At 43.2% G+C, this 21,012-nt stretch overlaps 1 protein-coding gene and 1 long non-coding RNA gene across 3 annotated transcripts in view; one reads left to right on the top strand and one right to left on the bottom strand.

Annotated features, from left to right (window-relative positions):
* Positions 1–21,012, bottom strand: part of FSTL4 (follistatin like 4) — a 453,554-nt gene that overhangs the window by 349,091 nt on the left and 83,451 nt on the right. The gene's annotated exons all lie outside the window — the stretch shown is intronic.
* The window catches only part of LOC125964043 (uncharacterized), a 365,140-nt gene continuing 356,382 nt past the window's right edge, over positions 12,255–21,012 (top strand). The window contains exon 1 of the long non-coding RNA XR_007476563.1: positions 12,255–12,689. This is a non-coding gene — a long non-coding RNA (uncharacterized LOC125964043). The remainder of the gene's footprint in view (positions 12,690–21,012) is intronic.

Here is a 21,012-nt window from a genome sequence, read left to right as displayed (position 1 = left end):
CTCCTCTGATTCTTTATCATAGGGGAGCCGTCACTGTCCCTGTGCCTGCCCCCTCCTCACTCATTACTGCACCGTGGATACCCTCACAGAGACACACAGCACTTGGCAAGCACCAATTCATCCCAAGAAAGCCTTTTAAGGGGCTGGACCACTGAGTTCTCTCTCTCGCTGTTCAAACGGTTATGATCTCAGCCTAGGAATATGGCTGTGGGAGATTTCCCTTGTTTTCTTCTGGCAATGATTCATTTCATAACAACAGAGTCCTTCAATGCAGGACTGCAATAGCATCTGGGTTGCTAAACGCTGAGTGTTTCATTATGGATAATGGACCTAATACGATAACGTATGTAAGCAACAGGAAAAGAGAAAAGACACCAAGCCGGCTGTGAAACTGTGCAGTGTGCCAGCCCTGCCTCTCCTGCTGCCCTGGGCAGCGCCCACTGGCCGAGGGCCTTGACCTTGCAGCACCTGCACTGAACGTGGGCAAGGACCTCAGAGGTCGTGTACAAGTCAAATGCCTACGAGGCTCTGGGGACAAATGTCTGGCACAAGTCCCAGATGCTAGAGTTCATACACAGAGAGGTGGCAAAAGATCTGGCCCACTCACTCATACTTAATAATTGTAGCTAAGGTTTGAGGGCCCACTGCATGCCAGGCCCTGTGCCAAGGCATTGATGCATGTTACCTCCTTTAATCCTGATAACAACCCTAGGAGACATGCATGAGTATTATCCCCATTTTACAGTTGGGGGAACTGAGTTCACTGTGGTTAACCAACTGGTCAGAGGCCACAAAGTCAAATGGCACAGCTGGGCTATGCAGCCTTGTTCGCCAGACCCCCAATGCTGAACTCCTACCAACAGGCTGCGGCTGTTAATTATTATATGGGACAAAAGTTAAATTGTGTCCTTTGTCCAGAGAGAACAAAGCCTGCCGCTAGAACAAGCAGTGATGACATTGAATTCATTTTGACAAAGTGCATGAGAGCAGAGATCCTAGCAGCAGTACACTCTATGAATATAGTTTGTCCTGCACCTATCCATATGTCCAGCATGTCAGAGGAGCAGTCAGTGGGACTAAAAGATACACTTGGTTAAACATTCATCATGAGCTGAATTCCTCCTATGACCTGCAGATGGGACTGGATTCTAGTGAACCTGTGTTCAGCAGCCCACCTAGATAGACAAGGACAAGAGCATTTAACACCCTGTCTACTGGCAAACAAGGAATGGGAATGGATCGTCATTTTGCTGAGTAAAGCATTTAAGTTCTTTACTTAAATCCTTACGGCAAAGGAACGGGGATGAGTGTCGGGGCGGAATCTTCACATCAAGAGCATATTTCCCTGAAGAGTCATATCAGAAAATGGTCAATTTTAGGATTCAGAAGAAAATTTAAGAAAACTCTGCACCTCAGGAGAATTCAAGAAGTCATGGTTTCTGAGAGAGAAGCAGAGATTTATAGAGAAGAGGAACACATAAAAAGACAAGAGAATGAATCAACTCAATAGAAAAGGGTGGAGGGACAACATGAGGAAATCTCATGTGAGGTAGCTTAGAAAAAGGGAGACTTTAAGAGGCATAAAATGAATTTGCATAATTAACATCCATATAGGAGTCAGTAAAAAGCAGAACTGAAATGGTACAAAACTAAATCAGTGATGCAGAAGATGACTTCAGGTTTCCCAAAGCAAAGAGAGAGGACAGAGGGGTAGGGCAGGCAAGAGAGATGCATGTACTCAGCTCAGAAGACAAACCAGAATGAATAATTAAGACATAGTTGAGGAAAATTTTCCTAAAGATCAAAGACCAGATTAAAAATGCTCACCATGTTCTAGAAGAAAAAAAATGATTATAACTATACTTACCTAAACAAAACATGTGAGTAACAAAAATAAAATACAAGTGGTTCTAGCACTGTAATAAGAAAATAAAAGAACAATGACGACCAGATTTTCTGCAAGAAAACAAAATCAGGCCTCCCTTGGATTTTTATTTTGGAACACAAAATACTGGAAGATGATGGAGCAATGTCTATGTAGTTGTAAGGGAAAATAATTTTATTTTATTTAAGAAGTATAGCCAGGGAAGTTGTCTTTCATGCATAATAGTATTACATTCTTGGATATGCAACATTTCAGACAACAGAATACTCATGCACTCTTCCTTCAAAAGCATTGCTTGAAAATATAGTATTAATACAACTAACCCAGGAGAAGAAAGTTAATATCTCCTGAAACTATAAAAGAACACTCAATAAGCCATGCAACTAAATAAACAATAGATATATCGAAATAAATGCTATTATGCTAGTTGATAAGCTGAAAAAAACTGTCAACATGTTTTTTACTGAAGTATAGTTAATTTACACTATTATATTAGTTTCAGGTGTACAACATAGTGATTCAATATTTTTATAGATTATACTCCATTTAAAGTTATTATAAAACATTGGCTATATTCCCTTTGTTGAACATTACATCCTTGTATCTTAATTATTTTATACCTAGTAGTTTGTACCGCTTAATCCCCTCCCCTATCATGCCCCTCCCCCTCCCCCCTCCACACCATTAACCACTAATTTGTTTCTCCTTATCTGTGAGTCTGTTTCAGTTTTGTTACATTCATTCATTTTATTTTTTAGATTTTACATATAAGTGAAAACATACCGTATTTGTGTTTTTCTAACTTATTTTACTAAGCATAATACCATCCCCAGGTCCATCCGTGTTGCTGCAAATGGCAAAATTTCATTCTTTTTTGATGGCTGAGTAATATTTCATTGTATGTACGTATGCATGTATACACACACAAACACACACACCACATCTTCTTTATCCATTAATCTATTGGTGGACATTTAGGTTGCTTCTATATCTTGATTTTGTAAACAATACTGCTATGAACATTGGGATGCATATATCTTTTCAAATTAGTGTTTTCATTTTCTTTGGATATATACCCAGGAGTGGAATTGCTGGATCATATGGTAGATCTATTTTTAATTTGGGGGGAAACTTCATATTGTTTTCCATAGTGACTATACCAATTTATATTCTCACCAAGAGTATACTAGGGTTTCCTGTTCTCCACATCTGTGCCAACATTTATTATTTATTGTCTTTTGGATGATAGCCATTTTGACAGCTGTGAGGTGGTATCACATTGTGGTTTGGATTTGCATTTCCCTGATGATGAATGACGTTGAGCATCTTTTCATGTGTCTGTTGGCCACCTTTATGTCTTCTTTGGAGAAATGCCTATTCAGGTGTTCTACCTATTTTTTAATCAGGTTGTTTGTTTTTTCATATTGGGTTGTATGAGTTCTTTCCATATTTTGAATATTAACCCCTTATCTGACATATCATTTGCAAGTATCTTCTCCCATTCAGAAGGTTGTCTTTTTGTTTATTGACAGTTTCCTTCCCTGTGCAAAAGCCTTTAATTTTGATTAGGTCCCATTTATTTATTTTTGCCTTTGTTTCCCTTACATGAGGAGACAGATCCAAAAACATATTGCTAAGACCTATGCCAAAGAGTGCACTGCCTATGCTGTAGAAGTTTTATGATTTCTGGTCTTACATTTAGATTTAGATCTTTAATCCACTTTGAGTTTATTTTTGTATATGGTATGAGAAAATGTTCTAATTTCATTCTTTTACATGCAGCTGTCCAGTTTTCCCAACACCATTTGTTGAAGAAACTGCCTTTTTCCTATTTATATTCTTGTCTCCTTGTCATAGATTAACCATATGTGTGTGGGTTTATTTCTGGGCTCTGTATTATTTCACTGATCTCTGTGACTGTTTTTGTGCCAGTACTATACTGTTTTGATTACTGTAGCTTTGTAGTATAGCCTGAAGTCAGGGAGCATGGTACTTCTGGCTTTGTTCTTTTTCCTCAAGACTGTTTTGGCTATTCAGGGTCTTTTGGGGTTCCACATAAATTTTAGGACTATGTGTTCTAGTTCTGTGAAAAATGTCATGGGTATTTTGATAGAGATTACATTAAATCTATAGACTGCTTTGGATAGTATAGACTTTTTTTTTTAGTATAGACATTTTAACAATATTAATTCTTCCAATTCACAAACACAGGATATCTTTCCATTTATTTGTGTCATCTTCAATTTCCTACATCAATGTCAACATTATTTTTTTTTTAAAGAAAAGACTCCAAACATTTTAAAAATTGATTTGGCTCCAAATCTCTAATAATAATATAAACTAAAAAGTGGTAGACAGGTAAGGAAAGAAATTGGAAACAGAAAAGAAGGTAAAAATTTAATAAAATGAGTTAATATTGAAATTCAAAAGACATTGTTTCAATGGACTCAAGAGTTAGAGAAAGATCTATTTAGAGTGCTTCAAAAAATTTAAATGTGGGAGATTTAAGAACAGGGAACAAACTGGTGACAGTGTGGAGAAAAGGGAATCTTTGTGCACTGTTGGTGGCAATGTAAACTGATGCAGCCACTATGGAAAACAGTATGTAGGTGCCTCAAAAAAATTAAAGATAGAAGTACCATATGATCTAGCAATCCCGCTTCTGAGTATATATCCAAAGGAATAAAAATCAGGATCTCATAGAGATATCTATGCTCCCAAGTTCACTGCAGCATTATTCACAATAGCTAAATTATGGAAATAATCTATGTGTCTGTCAATGGATGAATGGAAAAAGAAGATGTGGTGTAGGCAATGATTTACACAATGGAATATTATTCAGCCATGAGAAAGAAGGAAATCCTGCTGTTTTCAACAACTTGGATGAATCCTGAGGACATTATGCTACGTGAAAGAAGTCAGACAAAGAAAGACAAATGCTGTACAATATCACTTGTATGTGGAATCTAACAAAGCTGAACTCAGAAAAACAACGAGCATAGTGGTGGTTACCAGGGATGGGGAGTGGCAGTAGGGGAAATGGGTAGATATTGGTCAAAGGGCACAAACTTTCAGTTGTATGATCAACAAGTTTTGGGGATCTAATGTACAGCTTGGTGATTATAGCTAATAATACTGTAATATACTTGAAAGCTGCTTAAAGAGTAGATCTTAAATGTTCTCACCACAAAACAGAAATGCTACTTATGTGATGTGATGGAGTTGTTAGTTAATATTATGCTGGTAACCATTTTGCAATATATAAATGTACCAAATCAACATGTTGTACACTTTAAACTTACTAATGTTATATGTCAATTATATCATAATAAAGCTGGAGAAAAAAGTTACATTGTGGAAGAGCACAGAAAAATGTTCAACCCTTACTGGTAACTGGGAATAAAAACTTACCCCCCAAAATGCAAAATAAAACATGATAATGAAATAATGATAGTTCATTGGATAAAATATAGAAAACAAAGACAAAAGAAGCATAAATTCAGAAAACAAAACAAGCTGAAAGAAGTAATTCCAGTCATAACACATATAATAAAATAAGTAGATTAAATACTCTTGTTTTAAAATAAAAGACTTGATTGGCTTAACAAAATAACACCTGGTATCTTTTTTAAATAAGACAAGCATAGAAAACACAAATTAAAGGATGGACAAATAAAAATCTATGCTTAGCACAAAGTATGTGCTCAATAAATATTTGCTGGAAAATGAATATCAGAAAAATCAATTTACAAAAAAGCAGGGTTGGTAATAGTAACATCAGACATAGAGTAGATATAGTAGCAAATAGTAATTAACAGTCCAGTATATTGGGAAAAAAAAGGAATTTCCCAGTTCTTTACAAAGTGAGTGACCACTAACACAAACATGAAAAATGAAACATAAAAACTGAAAACTACAGCTCCATATCATGAAAATTTATGCAAAGGAAAAATCCTAAGTAACACATCATGACCAAGGAGCACTAATTCTAAAAATTTGGTGATTATTTGGGGGGAATGAATTTCATACATGGCAATAATAGCAGTAACAGCTATTAGCCAATATTTACTGAGGAATTATTATTATCCTGATTTAAAGGTGAGGAAACCAAGACACAGAAAAATTAAGTATTTTGTCCAAAACCCCACAACTAGTAAATGGGGATGCCAGAACCTGTACCCAGGAGCTTAGATCTAGAACCCACACTCTTAACCTCTTTGCCAACATATTGACAATCCAAAGGTGAGAAACCACTTCACAGATGTAGAAAAGACAGCTGACGAAATTTCAAAGTCATTCCTCATGTAAAGCTCCTACTGAAAAGTACGAATATGATGCTTGCTCTATACGATAAATACTATTGACCTCAAAATAACAACCATCATTTTCAACCATGATTTACTTAGGGGCATTCACTTTACTTTTGGAATTAAGACAAAGACACTTGCATACAATATATATGACTATTTCCAGCAAGGTCTAGTCATTGCAGTTAGAGAAGAAAATAACAGTCGAAAAACTTAGAAACGAGACAAAATAATCCTCTTTTCTTAAAAAAATCTGCAATTTGCAAAATTATTATTAGAATTTATTAAGAAGTAATAAAGTAAAAGTAATAAAATAAAAATATTAAGAAGGCAACTGTTTACAATGTAAATTGACAGAAAAGCAAATATAATGGCCAAAAAAATCCAGCTTACAACAGCAATCAGAAATAGAAGATGACTATAGAATGTGCGAAACACATATGAAGAAAATCACAAGAGTTTGAGAAAAATGAGAGACAACTAAATGGAATTTTGTAAAAATTTTAATTTTCTCTACCTTAACCTATATTAATACAATTCCAATAAATCTCCAACAGGGTTTCTTTTTGGAACAAAGATTATTCAAATGCATGTGGAAAATATTTCCAAAATAGTATTTGGACAAGGCAGTAGAGAGTGTATATATCCAACAATAAACCGCACTGTAAAACTAAGGAAACTGAAACAGTGGCATATGGGATTAGGAGCAGACACATCACAATAACAGACTTAGAAATCCAGGAAGAAAAAATTATAAATGATAAGGGTGCCATTTCAAAGTAAAGAAGAAGGGATATGCCATTCAATTTATGGTGTTGGGACTACTAGTTAACCACGTGGGAGATAATTAATTCTCTGCCTCACAGCAAACATTAAATTCCTGACAGACTAAAAAAAATGTAAAAACAGACATCATAATACTATGAGAAGAAAGTATAACTTAATATTTATATCATCTTTGGTTTGGAAAGGTCTTTCTACCATATAAGCAAATGCAGATACTATGAAGAATAAAAAAGAAAACTTTGACTAAATAAACATTTTTAAAAACCTTTTGTATGTCAAACCTATCATAAACAAAATTAAAAGGCAAATAACAAATTGGAGAAATATTTGCAAAATATATGCTGAAAAGTTAATGTCTTTTATATATTAAAATCTTATTTTACAAATCAATAAGGAAAAGATAAAATATGTGAGAGGAAAAAAAGGCAAAGGAACAGTCAAGCTGCAGAGAAATCCACACAAGTGCCTGATAAACAGACAAAGACAGGTTCATCATCACCAATAATAAAAAACAGGCACATTAAAAACAAAACAAAACAAAAACAGGCACAGTAAACCAGGACATACCACTTTACACTATCAAATGAGTAAAGATTTTTAAAAATATCAACACTCAGCAAAGGACAGGTAAGGGGAAAACAAAGAGCATCCTGTTTAATTTCTGGTGATGTGAATTAAAATACTCTTTCAAAATGGCAAATTGACACTATGTTTCTAAAGATCTCAAACTCAGGATATACGCTGCTCCAAATTCCAGCAATTTCACTACTAAAACTCCATGTTAAGGGAAAAATTAGGAATACATAGATGAGGATGTAAGTACAAAGATACAAAATGCTTGTTACTCTTAACCCATGCATGGGAAAACAAGCCTGATGGGACATACATACAAACAGTAATGGTGTTTAATGTCCAGATGGTAATTTAAAATTTTTTGTGTGTGCTTTGTTGTGTTTTCCAAATTGACTACAATACAGATATATCACTTTGGAAACAGAAAACAAACAAAAAGCTCTCTTAAAGCTCAATTACAAAGGATATTACTCCCTGACCACCAGAGCATGCAACAAAATTAGCAATAATCTTTGTATATGGTTAGTCCTTTTTTGAGTCTTTCTTCAAACCAGAGAGAGAAGAAAGACTATTATGAGCACCACTTTACACATAAAAGTACTGAGACCTAAAGAGAAGAAAACATTTTTATAAACCCAGGCTCTGGGTTCCAAAGCTCACTTGTCAGGTGGGGACAAAGGTCCCCTAAGCAAGGATGAGGTCCCCCTCACACCTCTGCCCCTAAAGCTCCATTGTTTGTCCTTACTGTTTAATGTCACGTATGGCGCTTTCCAAAGGCTACCATTTGTTCGGATTGTCATAGAAACCAACAACACATGTACACTCCAGAGCGTGCCTTCTATGAGCCAGAATGTGCCCACTGCTCCCTGGACACACAGTGACTAAGCGGGCAGTAACAACTACCCTACAGCTGGCTCCCTCCCAGACCAGCACCCCTGGAGGCTGTCCCTTTCTGCTCCTACCCCAGCACGTGGCACCAGTGAGGAGATTAGCTGGCCTCGGGAAGCCTGTGCTGGTAGTGCCTTGGGGCTGTTATGTCACCAGTCACAAGGGGCATGCCTCTTGTAGTCTGCTCCCTCCAAAGTTGCAAGGCAAAGGAGAGCCCCAATGGCCACAGGCATTTTGAGGCAGCTGGGTGGCCACACGCCTTTCAGAGAGGGGCCATGGCAGTAACAACGGTGCCTGAGCCACTCTGGCGTTTTTCATGCAATAACTAGCTGTACTTTTCCAACCAGATATTATCCCTCCTTCCCCAGCAAGTTGCCTGTTACAGAGAATTTTGTTGTTTAGCAAGAATCACTTCTGCTCTAAGAGGTGCAGTCAGGAACGGGAATTCAAAATAAGTCATCTCTAAGATCTTCTAATCAGAGGGAGAGGGATCAGGGCGCACGACCCCACAAGTCACATGCGTTCATTCTCGGTCTAATTACGATACGTAGGCAGTAGATGTAGGTGTTAGCCCTGGCAAGGGAAGCTCCAGAAGATTGAGAGTAAATTTTCAACAGAAAAAAAATTACATAAAATTACTTGGGATAAACCAGCAGCTAAATTAGACAGTGGGTACCACTGTGTTAAAAAAGTAGCAACATAAACCAGATGTACACGAAAAAACCCTGGAAGGAAAATGCCAAAGAGGCGAAAGGAACCGGCTTTCCATATTTCTTCTCTAAATTTTCCTTCTCCTTTCTTTTAGTCTTTTCCCTTTCTCTTCCTTTCCTCCCTCCCTCCTTTCCTCATTTTCTGTTTGCAATCTGGTTGTATTACTCACGTACTTAAAAATACATACAGGTTTGAGGGGAAGACAGTGCAAAGGCAGATGGGCGGGGAGCTTCTCGGACAATGTCCCTAGACCTCAAAGCAAAGAGTCCTGGGCAGTGGAGCAGGTCCGGGACCTGCATCCTTCCCCTCAGCCCTGCAGACCTCTGTGCAGCCTCAAGGAAGCATTCCAGTCAACCAGCCCACACTGAACACAGACTCCACACTGCAGAGTGCTGGGCATGGCACCAGGAAGAGAAGCGCAGGGCTGCCCCTTGGCATGCCCAGTGTCAGGGGGCAGGGGTGGTGGCGGGCAGACGCCAAGGCAGCAAGTGACAGGCAGAGCTGGCAGGACACAAACAAGGTGTGAGGCGAGCACAGTACTCTAGGGGGAGAAAACGTCCCCCCAACCCCGGCATTCAGCACGCGTCCACGGGCATCTACTCTGTGTCCAGTGTGGTGCTAAGTGTCAAGACCAGGGAGCTGCTTGGTCCCAGCTGTTAGACAGTGGAATGCTGAGCTCAGGCACTGGTCAGAAGGACGGGAGGGGGGAAAGTGTTCAATAAAGGGATTTTTAAAAACAGTGTTGCTTTTATGAAAAGTCATCCATATGTGTATGTGCAATAATATATGTATATTTTTATTATATGTAATAATTTAGAATTATGCATCATTTTGGAAAACAAAGAGCTAGGCGCTGGAGAACGAGACACAGAACCAGTTCTGCTGGGTGAAAGGGCAAGAGTGTGTGAAGCATCTAGAGGTGTTGATATGGAGGAAGACTGTTCTTGCAGAGAGGACCAGGGAAATACTGCAAGCCCTTCCTAAAGGAGCACAGTGCAGGGAAAGCTCTGGGTTCGACATCCAGCTCGGCTCGGTCCTGCAACCCTGAGTGGATCATCTAAACTTTCTGCAGTTTGGTTCCTCCTCTGGTGTAGTGAGAAGTACCTGCTTCCCCCCGTGCCACACACACGCACACACACCATCAAGCACCCACTATTCCTTCCTAGGATAAGAGTACCTGCAACCTGCTTTCGAGTAACCACCCCAGCCCCACTCTTTGGGTGACGCTGTCCTCATCCCCAGGGGGAAAACCTGGTCTCCACCTGACCATAGGTGCCACCTTTCCTTCCCTTTCCTTGTCTCTATAATGGGTGTTGGAGGATGGGCCCAAGATGCAAGGTGGTCCAGCGAGAGGAGACCTCGGGCTTTGGCTTAAGCAGCTGCGGAGGGGCTGTCTCTTGCTTCCCTACAGAGCTCTGAATGCAGCCATGCCTGGAGCCAGTTACCACTGGCCTCTCCAGTTACACATCCCTTTCCTCTTGCTAAAGACAGTTTTGGTAGGATTTCTGTCGCTTGCAGTTGTAAATCCTAATTGATGAGGAATTGCAAGCTCCCTGAAGACAGGAACTCTGCATGTCTGTCACCCTCTCTTCAGCACCTGTGAGTGCCTGGTATCTAGTTGGCTCTTAAAAGCCTTTGTGGACTCATTGAAAGGATGACACAAGTGGGACAATAGCATCTCCTTTGTAAACCTGCTATATTTTAAAAGAAAAATGATTTTCAATAAACATTATTTCCTTTTCCATTTTGTTTCCCATTATCTTATCAACGCTTTCTAAATTAACTCCCAGAGAGGGACCGTATTAACTCTTTGTGGCCATTAATGTCTTAGTGGGAATTTTTATTAAATTCCTTTTCATGCAGAGGCAGAGTGGGCAAACATGATATCACACCGATTGTTAAGTTATAAGAAAGAACATCTCTGGATGTTCTGGCCACAAAGAGGCTTCACAGTCATCTGGTTTAATCTCCCGTCTTCAGGTAGCTGGATACCTAAACTGCAGGGCTGTCCCAAGAGCACAGTGATGCAATTGAGTAGGGATGCCAAGAGGCACAACTAGATGATGTAAAGCTCCCTTTATGACAGAAATGCAGACATTTCAGAGGCACTGCGCAAAACAAGACAGAGGTACGGGTCCCAGGCCCCCAGAGGCCCCGTAGGGACATAGGGCTGTGGGGGAAATTGTGAGTATTGAGATTTCCACCAGGCAAGAGAGGCTTGAGTTTACTTGCACAGTAACCAATCAAGACAAAGGGCCATCAGGACAGGACCGCCGGTAGCGCAATTCTTTTGCTGGTCTAATGCAGCATTTAATCACAGTAAAAATCAAAATGATCACTTCTTTGCCTCTTCCTCCTTTCTTTTGCTGGACTTGAGCCCATAACTCCTATTAAATTTTCCAAGAAAATGTTAAACAGCTGGCCAGCGTTCTTCCTTAAACCACCCTAGAGGACAGTATATTACCCGTTTGCCATAATCTCTTGGGCACAGGGATTTAAAAAATAAAAAACCGAAATATTTTCAACTTTTGGACTTCATGTACAAAATGTCCTTCAAGCCTCTGTATGCCCTTGGAGTGTTTATTCTCTGATATTTATCCTTTCAATTCTACATGAATTTATTTCACTGGAAAATCCACTAGAGTTCATATTCCAGTTGTCCCCTTTAGTTCTGTTTTACCATTTTTAAGAATACCCTTGGCTACAATGAGAGACATAACAGATTGTTTTCTTTTTATTTCTACAATTAAATTTGGAACACGTTGGGAGAACGTATATAATGGGGTTAGATGAGAAGGCAATCTTATTTGGCTGACTGCCGTTTACAAACAGTTCTAAATAGAGTGACTTTCCCACAAAAAGAAAAAAACACAACTCTTTTCGCTTTCTCTCACAGCATCCTTTTCTGTCCCTTAATTCACCCCGGTTGTTCATTTTTGGACCCCTTCCAGCTTTTTCACATTCTGCCTAAATTTTGGAGGTCAAAGCTGATGGCATAATGCTGATGCAGACATCTCTCTGATGTGACCTGCAGCCTAAACAATTTTCAGTTGCATTTTTCACATTTAATATTTCAGTGGCTGCCACTGAAACCATACGCCATGAAACTCAAAAGTATCGCACAGCAAAGGAAACCGTAAACAAGACGAAAAGACAACCCTCAAAATGGGAGAAAATATTCTCCCATTTGAAGCAATTGACAGAGGATAAATCTCCAAAATAAATAAGCAGCTCATGCAGCTCAATATCAAAAAAACAAACAACCCAACCCCAAAATGGGCAGAAGACCTAAATAGACATTTCTCCAAAGAAGATATACAGATTGCCAACAAACACATGAAAAGATGCTCGACATCACTAATCATTAGAGAAATGCAAATCAAAACTACAATGAGGTATCACCTCACACCAGTCAGAATGGCCATCATCAAAAAATCTACAAACAATAAATGCTGGAGAGGGTGTGGAGAAAAGGGAACCCTCTTGCACTGTTGGTGGGAATGTAAATTGATACAGCCACTATGGAGAACAGTATGGAGGTTCCTTAAAAACTACAAATAGAACTACCATATGACCCAGCAATCCCACTACTGAGCATATACCCTGAGAAAACCATAATTCAAAAAGAGTCATGTACCAAAATGTTCATTGCAGCTCTATTTACAATAGCCAGAAGATGGAAACAACCTAAGTGTCCATCGACAGATGAATGGATAAAGAAGATGTGGCACGTATATACAGTGGAATATTACTCAGCCATAAAAAGAAAGGAAATTGAGTTATCTGTAGTGAGGTGGACGGACCTAGAGTCTGTCATACAGAGTGAAGTAAGTCAGAAAGAGAAAAACAAATACCGTATGCTAATACATATATATGGAATCTTAAAAAAAAAGGTTCTGATGAACCTAGGGGCAGGACAGGAATAAAGACACAGACGTAGAGAATGAACTTGAGGACACGGGGAGGGGGAAGGGTAAGCTGGGACGAAGTGAGAGTGTGGCATGGACATATATACACTACCAAATGTATAATAGATAGCTAGTGGGAAGCAGCCGCATGGCACAGGGAGATCAGCTCAGTACTTTGTGACCACCTAGAGGGGTGGGATAGGGAGGGTGGGAGGGAGACACAAGAGGGAGGGGATATGGGGATATATATATATATGTATAGCTGATTCACTTTGTTATACAGCAGAAACTAACACAACATTGTAAAGCAATTATACTCCAATAAAGATGTTAAAAAAAAACTGAGCCTGACAATTTTCATAAAAAAATAAATAAATAAAAGTAATGGACAGTGGAGGGAAGAGGGGTCTCCCTGAGATGAGAAAGTCAGCAATGGCCTTTCTGGAGAGTTACCGTCTGAGGGGACACCACACGGTGAGAGGGTGGCAGTGTGAAGGATCTGAGGAAGACAAGGCAGAGGGAACAGCAAGTGCAAAGGCCAGGGTGGAATCAAGGCTGTTCTACTTGAGGGGCAGAAAGAAAGCAAATCATTGTGTCTGGAGTATGGGGAACAGGAGAGAGAGAGGGAGGAGATGAGTGGCGAGAGGCAGGCAGAGGTGAGATCATACAGGGCCTTGCAGGCTCTGGGAAGAAACTAGATTTTATCCTAAGCATAATGGAAGGCCACTGGAGGGTTTAAGAAGATAAATCATTATCATTACTCTGGGTTTTCCAAAGTCTGACAATACATAGGAAAAAGGCTTTATGATGACTGAAGGGTAGAAAACCAGAGTCACAGCCTCTGGCAGTGTAAGAGGGAAGGGTCAGCGTGGTGTCCGCCCCAAGGAGTTTATGAGGAACACATACCATATGTCACCTCGCCTTGTCACAGATTGCTGTAACTTGGGAAATAGAGGTCAAGAGCCGCCTGTTATAGATGAGCCTGCTGCAGACAGAGCGCCAGAGACACGTGCTTTCTCCATACATCATTGCTTTGGACCAGCACTGCCACAGAACCTGGCATACAGAGGACCCTCCAGAAACACTCGCTAAGGTGGCTCACATGATACTGCAGCGATTCAAATGTGCACAGCGGATCTCAGGAAGGTCACAACCAACACACAGCATCCCACCTGCGCTGCCCATCTCCTGAAGGATGCCACCTACCTGGACACCAACTGGGACTTGCAGGTGAACATTGCATGTCAGGACTGAATTTGACCTCACTGTACCCAGTCCCCTTTAAAGCCCTTTAGAACCACCTGATCTTGCTAATTTGCATGTCTAAGCTTTAGATGAGGAATCCTTGAACAGACCCAGTAGCACTAACATCTTGGATCAAACAGGCCTCTGAAATTTCACCTTCTAAACCCTGTTGTGCGGAGTCTTCCCAGAAGACTGGTGCTCCAACCTTTCTCCTGTTCTGGCACAACAGCCCGAGGGATGGCTAAGTTCAAGTCCACTTGACGTCCGGAGGATTTCTATTAATTAATGAATCCCTTTGGTTAAAAATGCAAATGATCCTTGTCAGCCACTTAGACCTCCATGCGAATTAGCTTATCACACACATTCTAACCCCAAGCCAAGCCGGACAAGTGTGATTTTTTTTTTTTTTTTTTTTTTTTTTGCGGTACGCGGGCCTCTCACTGTTGTGGTCTCTCCCGTTGCGGAGCACAGGCTCCGGACACGCAGGTTCAGCGGCCATGGCTCACAGGCCCAGCCGCTCCACGGCATGTGGGATCTTCCCGGACCGGGGCCGAACCCGTGTCCCCTGCATCGGCAGGCGGACTCTCAACCACTGTGCCACCAGAGAAACCCCCCAAGTGTGATATTTGGGGGGATCCGGAGGGCCGGATCCGGGGAGCTGGACCCCTTCTCCCTGCACCGCCCATGTCCATATCAGGTTAGCTGGTCCTAGCTTCCTCATGAGGAAATGCCAAGGTCCCACTCAAAGGCAGCTCCTTTATTTCACAATGTGAATGAAGAGATGCTTCGGGAAGGATGAGAGCTAGCTAAATTAGGAGCATTAAAACATCCTGCCCACTAATGTGCCCCAGGTCTGAATCCATAGCTTTCTCATTTGATGCTGGAGTGGGGAGAATTTTTATTCATCTTAAGCAATCTCCTCATGGTCTCTGCTCTCCTGAGACTGGCACACAGTCATCAGTAACCATACCGGCCTTGGCAATGATGCCATCCTCACTAACAAGCTATGTCTCCGCTGTATAATTGCCAGTTAAAGAGCAACGCATCCCAATTAACCTCTTTAGGGAATGAAAGTAAAAGCATTAAGAATTTCAGAGTTCGCAGGACCTGAGCACAAACCCTTGTCATACACATAAGGAAATCATGTATGAGGATGATTAGGGCCCAAGGTCCCACGGCCAACTAGCAGAGCACCAACACCAGAATCTGGATCTCTAGACTGACAACCAAAGCACCGGGTCACTCCACCAGCCAGTATGAGCTGTCCGTATTCCCTTCCTCTTTATCCCTTCAAACATGTCGATCAAAGATGTATTAGTTGAGCATGTATTATGTGCTCTGTACCACGCTGGGCTCTAGGGTCATGGGGAAGACATAATGGCTTGTTCATTCTTTTAATAACTATCTACTGAGCACCTATTATATGCTACACACAGTAAGGGTGCTGGTTAAAAGCACTGCTTTTACAGGTAAACACCTTTGATTCTTGGCAGTGGGATTTACTAACTAAAATGAGACACTGATACTAACTACACAGAGTTATGAGCATATTAAGTGCAGTGATATTTAAGAGGGGCTCGGCATAATCTTTGGCCCATTGTAAGTGATCAGTGTGTCCGTAGCTGTCTTTATTCTCCTCACCACATAGCTGGGGAGGTGAGATAATCCATGAGACCAAGCGGGTAGCCTCATTATCAAGCACTGGACAATAAGGGGTGGGTTTTGGGTGGTGAGGAAAAAGCAGATGAACAGAGAGAAAGTGAGACAAGACCTTAGCTGGATCTTGCAGGAAATAGAAAATCTGTTCACAAATTGAAGAAGCCCAAATATACAGCCAGAAGAAAGGAAGCATGCTAGAGCAGGGTGGGTGGCACTTGTCACTGGAGAGGAAGATGAGGAGTGATAAAGGATGGCCTCAGAATTTGGTCAGAAGAGCAGGGATGATGCCCAGCGATCTCCAACTCAGCCATTTAGACCTCCATGTGAATGAGCTTACGGCACACACTCCACCCCCAAACCAAGCTGGCCAAGAGTGAGGAGATACCATGGACCGTTAGTGGAGTGGTGCTGGGCAGACTGGGGCCAGAGACGCCTTTGCAGGGAGCCAGGGATGAAGACAAAAGGGTCAAGGAGGGTTGGATCTGAAAGAGGAGGAGGAGAAGAACTTGGTACCAACCTGGATGTGGCTGACGCGGGACCAAGGGGACTTGTGACTGGGTTGAGGTTGTGCATTTGGGAGGATGGAGTTGCCAGTTGACTCCCTCCATCTTTTTTTTTTCTTTTTTTTTGCGGTACGCGGGCCTCTCACTGTGGTGGCCTCTCTCGTTGCGGAGCACAGGCTCCGGACGCACAGGCTCAGCGGCCATGGCTCACGGGCCCAGCCGCTCCGCGGCATGCGGGATCTTCCCGGACCGGGGCACGAACCCGTGTCCCCCGCATCGGCAGGCGGACTCTCAACCACTGCGCCACCAGGGAAGCCCAGCTCCCTCCATCTTTAAAGGGACCTGAGGAGGAGGTTTCCCAGTCCTCCTCCTTCCCACCAGCAGAGGGTTGGGCAGCACGTCTCCCTGTGAATGTCCGCAGAAGCATGAGTGATGTGGGCAGTGAGGACTCCTGAGCACACCCTCTGTCCAGAGAGCCTCACCGCACCCGGCACTCTCCCCAGAGGACGGCTGATGGGCAGCTTCTCAGGCACCACGTGCTCCCTCTGCCTCTCATTTTGTTTCTGTGCTGCTGGAAAAGGAGAGGTTTCGGTGGAAGATGAAGAATGATCCTTTATTTTTATTCTGTGTCTGAATACCTTCCACTTCTCTGTAAATTGAAGGGTAGAGTTTGATACTTCGTCTAATGCTTGGCTAACAGAACCAGAGAGTCAAGAATCAAAGTTCCAGGAAGACTGACGCAGCTTGACGCCTCGTGGAGACACATCACTCTCACCAAAAACTGCTCTGACTCCTCATGAAAACCGGGGTTCACTGCACAATTGGGGGGGAGTTGCTGTGCCCACTCCCCCCTCCTCTCAGTTGTGATCTCCCCATGTCCCCCTCGCACTCACACGTGTGTGCACGAGTGTGCTCACTGCAATACTGATGGCTGTTACAAGCATTCCAGACACATAATGCTGTTAAACAACTAAGAGTCATCTCTGAAAATACAGGCCAGAACTGGTCCTGTCAGAGCTGTGAACTGAAGCGCTGAGGGAACTCAGAGTACTAAGAGTTACTCACACTTCATCGATTTCCCCCTTATTTTTTCTCCTTATTTCCAAACATCAAGGTGCAAGAGAGACACAAGCATGCACAGACTGAGGGGACTGTGGAGTGATGACCAGCAGGGTGTGTGGCCCAGCCAGGTATGTGCAGCTCTGGGCCCAGGCAGGAGGGTCCTAGGGAGCCCCCGATGGCCTGAGGCCAGCCACACCGAAGCGCAGCCTTGGCGTCGCTTGGCCTCCATCTCCCAGCCCCAAGGAGTACTGTGCGCTCCCCTGCAAGTCTGCAAAGGCACAAATCTCATTAACTTAGCTCCCCGCACTCAGACAGCCCATGCTGGGAATGAGGATGACCCCTGGTCATCAGGCTCCATGCAAGTACCACGACATAACCTTCGTGGGTGTCTGCCACTTCACCTCAGGGGTGGTTAGATGTGTCCATCATGGACGGGTGGACGGTGGTCCTAGAGCCATGGTTGCAGGTAAAATACAATATGCTTTCATGCTGCTTCAGTATGATTCCTAGGACACACCACTGTGGCTCCAGAAAATAAGTCACCTTTAATAAAGGGGCGCTTCCCATAGGAAGATGAGCTACCCGGCAGCCTTGACTATAGCCCGTGGAGCTCTGCACCGCCCGCGAACCCCTTGGTTTCTTGGCTTCCCTTCCCCCACCCAAGGTCTTGCTGCGTTGCGTTTCAGTTCCTTCCCCAGACTGTGCTCCCACTTCCTCAGGACCTTGCTCCCGGGATCCCTCTGCTCCAGACACCCTCCCTCCACCTGGCCCTGCCTGCCCTGCCCCTGCCGAGCCAGCGGCTCTGTTCTCTGGTAGACATCCCATTCTGGGGAAGGACACCTTGACCTTGTCCAGATCAGATGCCACACGTATGCTTTCACAGTGCGCGTCGCACTGTATTGCGACTCTGATTCACATCTGTCCTCGTCATGTGACCACTGTGTCCCCAGCACCCAGGGCAGGGCCTGGCACACACAACTCTGTGAACATTTCTTGACTGGTTTGGTCAGGGGACAACACAGGAGTGATGCCAAAATGCCGGTTAAACTGCTCCCTTGCTCTCCTGCAAGCTTAGGTCACCGTGCCCTGGTTCACATGGCTATTTTCAGCTCAAGTGACTTGACACCCAACAACACATGTGAGTCAGCATGGCAGGGGGCATCACCCCCCCACTTTAGAAAGGAGCAAACTGAGATGTCTCGTAAAATCTGTTCTTCTATGGACACAGAGTGGAGTGATCTCTCCCAGCCGCTCTTGCTATTAGTTGTGACCATGTGATAAGTCCTCCTTCTCAGAGTGCGCAGGGTAGTGAGAGTGCCCCTCCAGGTCTGGCCGAGAGACCCTCCCACAGGCATGCCTTCACCTCTTTCCAGGGCTGGCTCTGGTGCTAACTTGGAAGCTGCCGTCAGCCTGGGTCCCCGGATGCCCATGTGCAGGACGGCTGCCTTGACAAACTGAACACCTGCTCAGAACTGTTCCTAGGGCAAGAAATAAACTTCTATCATGTTGAGGGCACTGAAACTGTGGGGCCTACTTGTTACTGTAACCTAGCATACCCCAACACATACCCTGAGGCTCGGAAAAGATAAACAACTCCCCCAAAATACTAACCACCAATGCCAGCTCCAGAATCCACGTTTTAATTGAGGATCTTCCCACAATTCCGTGCTGAGCTACATTCACCACAGCATATTTCATTCAGCTGTCTCCTTCTCTGTCTTCTCTGATGCCACGAAACATCAGCTACCCGGAGCCCACCTAGCACCAAACCCAGTACACAGGAGGCTCTCAATATTTTATTTTGCACACACTTACATAATGTTTCCCGTGTGCCAGGCTCGGTTCAAAGGTTTTCATAAACCTTCATTTAATTCTCTTAACTTCATGAGGGACACATTATCGTCATCTCCACTAGGAATGAGGAAACTGATGAAGAAACTGAGGTACCACTATATCCCTAGTGACTAATCCAGCAGCTGGAAACCTCCCAACCCGGTCAGAGCATTTCTAGTCCCGAACCCACTCCCGAGCCCACGGGGCTCAGCAAACAGTGACGTTCTGCTTCACTAAAGACTCGCTGCTTCAGAGTGGCTGGTTCAGATCTCTGTTGAATGATTTTTTGTACAACATTATTCATCTATAATAACATTTATTTTCTACAGAGAATGAAATGCAAGCAGGAAAATGGCTTTAAAAAAAAAATCCTCTATGGCTGCATTTGTGCAGCAGGCCCAAAACACTGATCCAAACCACTACGAAAAGACAATGCTTTTGTGTAACCATTTCTCTCTTCTAAGGCAGCGATTCCAGCCTTTTGGAGTGTGACACTCAATTTGCTTGCTTGGATTTTGTGGCACGCTTCTTCCTCCCCTCCTCCAAACTCAGCTGAAACTGCTGTATTCTGCATATTCTGCAAAAGCAAATGGTTTTGAGAATCCTGTGCCAGCCCTTGAGACAGCTGGAGACACCCTGGGGTGCTGTAACACCGAGGGTGGGGACCACTAATCTGACAGAGGAAAAAGGGTGCATATCAGCATCTTTCAAAGCTGCAACACGATCCAAAGAGTGAGGCAGCCCAAGCACAGCCACCGCTCACACTCACTTTCAAGGTTAGAGCAGGTGAAAACCACCTTGCAGGACTCCCAGCTGCCTCTCTGCTCCACACCCTTCGCTGGCTGTTCCAAGACAGCTCATACAGCAGTTTTCAAGGGCCCCGGTAATCCTGAGTCAAGTGACCTGTAGTTTTGTACTCAGCACTAGCCTAGGCACCTTCGAAGCACAAGTTAAGCGAAAGCATCATCCCTGCCTTCAAGGACATGTGAGTTTAGGCAGGAAGACGAGACACACACATGATATGCTCTCTTGTGTCATGGATAAGATCTAAGTGTTCACAGAAACAGAACCTCATTTTCTCCTCTTAGAAATCGCTGTGTACCTGGGCTGCTGGTAGGTGGACCTACAGTTAGGGACCTGCCCCGACCCCACAAAGTCTCCAAATACAGAAGACATTTTGGCAAAAGAGAGCCAAGTATCCTCTTGCTAACAGCTAGACCCAGGCCCCACGCCCCAGTGCAGAGATCTGGCACACAGAGCTGGGCTCGAGATTCAGACTGAAGCAGGTCCTAAGTAGGGTCTGTGTGTTCCAAATACCTGCATCCAGAAACTCAGGTCTGGATCTTGCCACACTTACTTGATCTGCAACAGCAAAGACACAAGAGAAGGATTTGCCCCAATGCCCAATATATGGACCACAGCAAGCAGTGCCCAGACCTGACATGGGGCCAGATTCCAACACCCTGGGGATGAGCCTGGAGACGAGGCTGGGCCCAGGTGGAGGCAACAGTCTTCTTTGCCAGGAGAACTAATGCAAAAAAAGGATGGACCCCAGCCATCTTGACTGACCCTTTCCTAGTGTCTCTCTGGGACCACCGATGTGACTGTGTCTTCAAACTGTTTTTTTTCAACATCTCTCCATCGAAATCTTA

Source organism: Orcinus orca, chromosome 3, assembly GCF_937001465.1.
Source record: "Orcinus orca chromosome 3, mOrcOrc1.1, whole genome shotgun sequence".
Classification (NCBI taxonomy): Eukaryota; Metazoa; Chordata; class Mammalia; order Artiodactyla; family Delphinidae; genus Orcinus; species Orcinus orca.
Note: the sequence above shows the minus strand (reverse complement) of the source record. Positions and strands in the feature narration are given on the sequence as shown.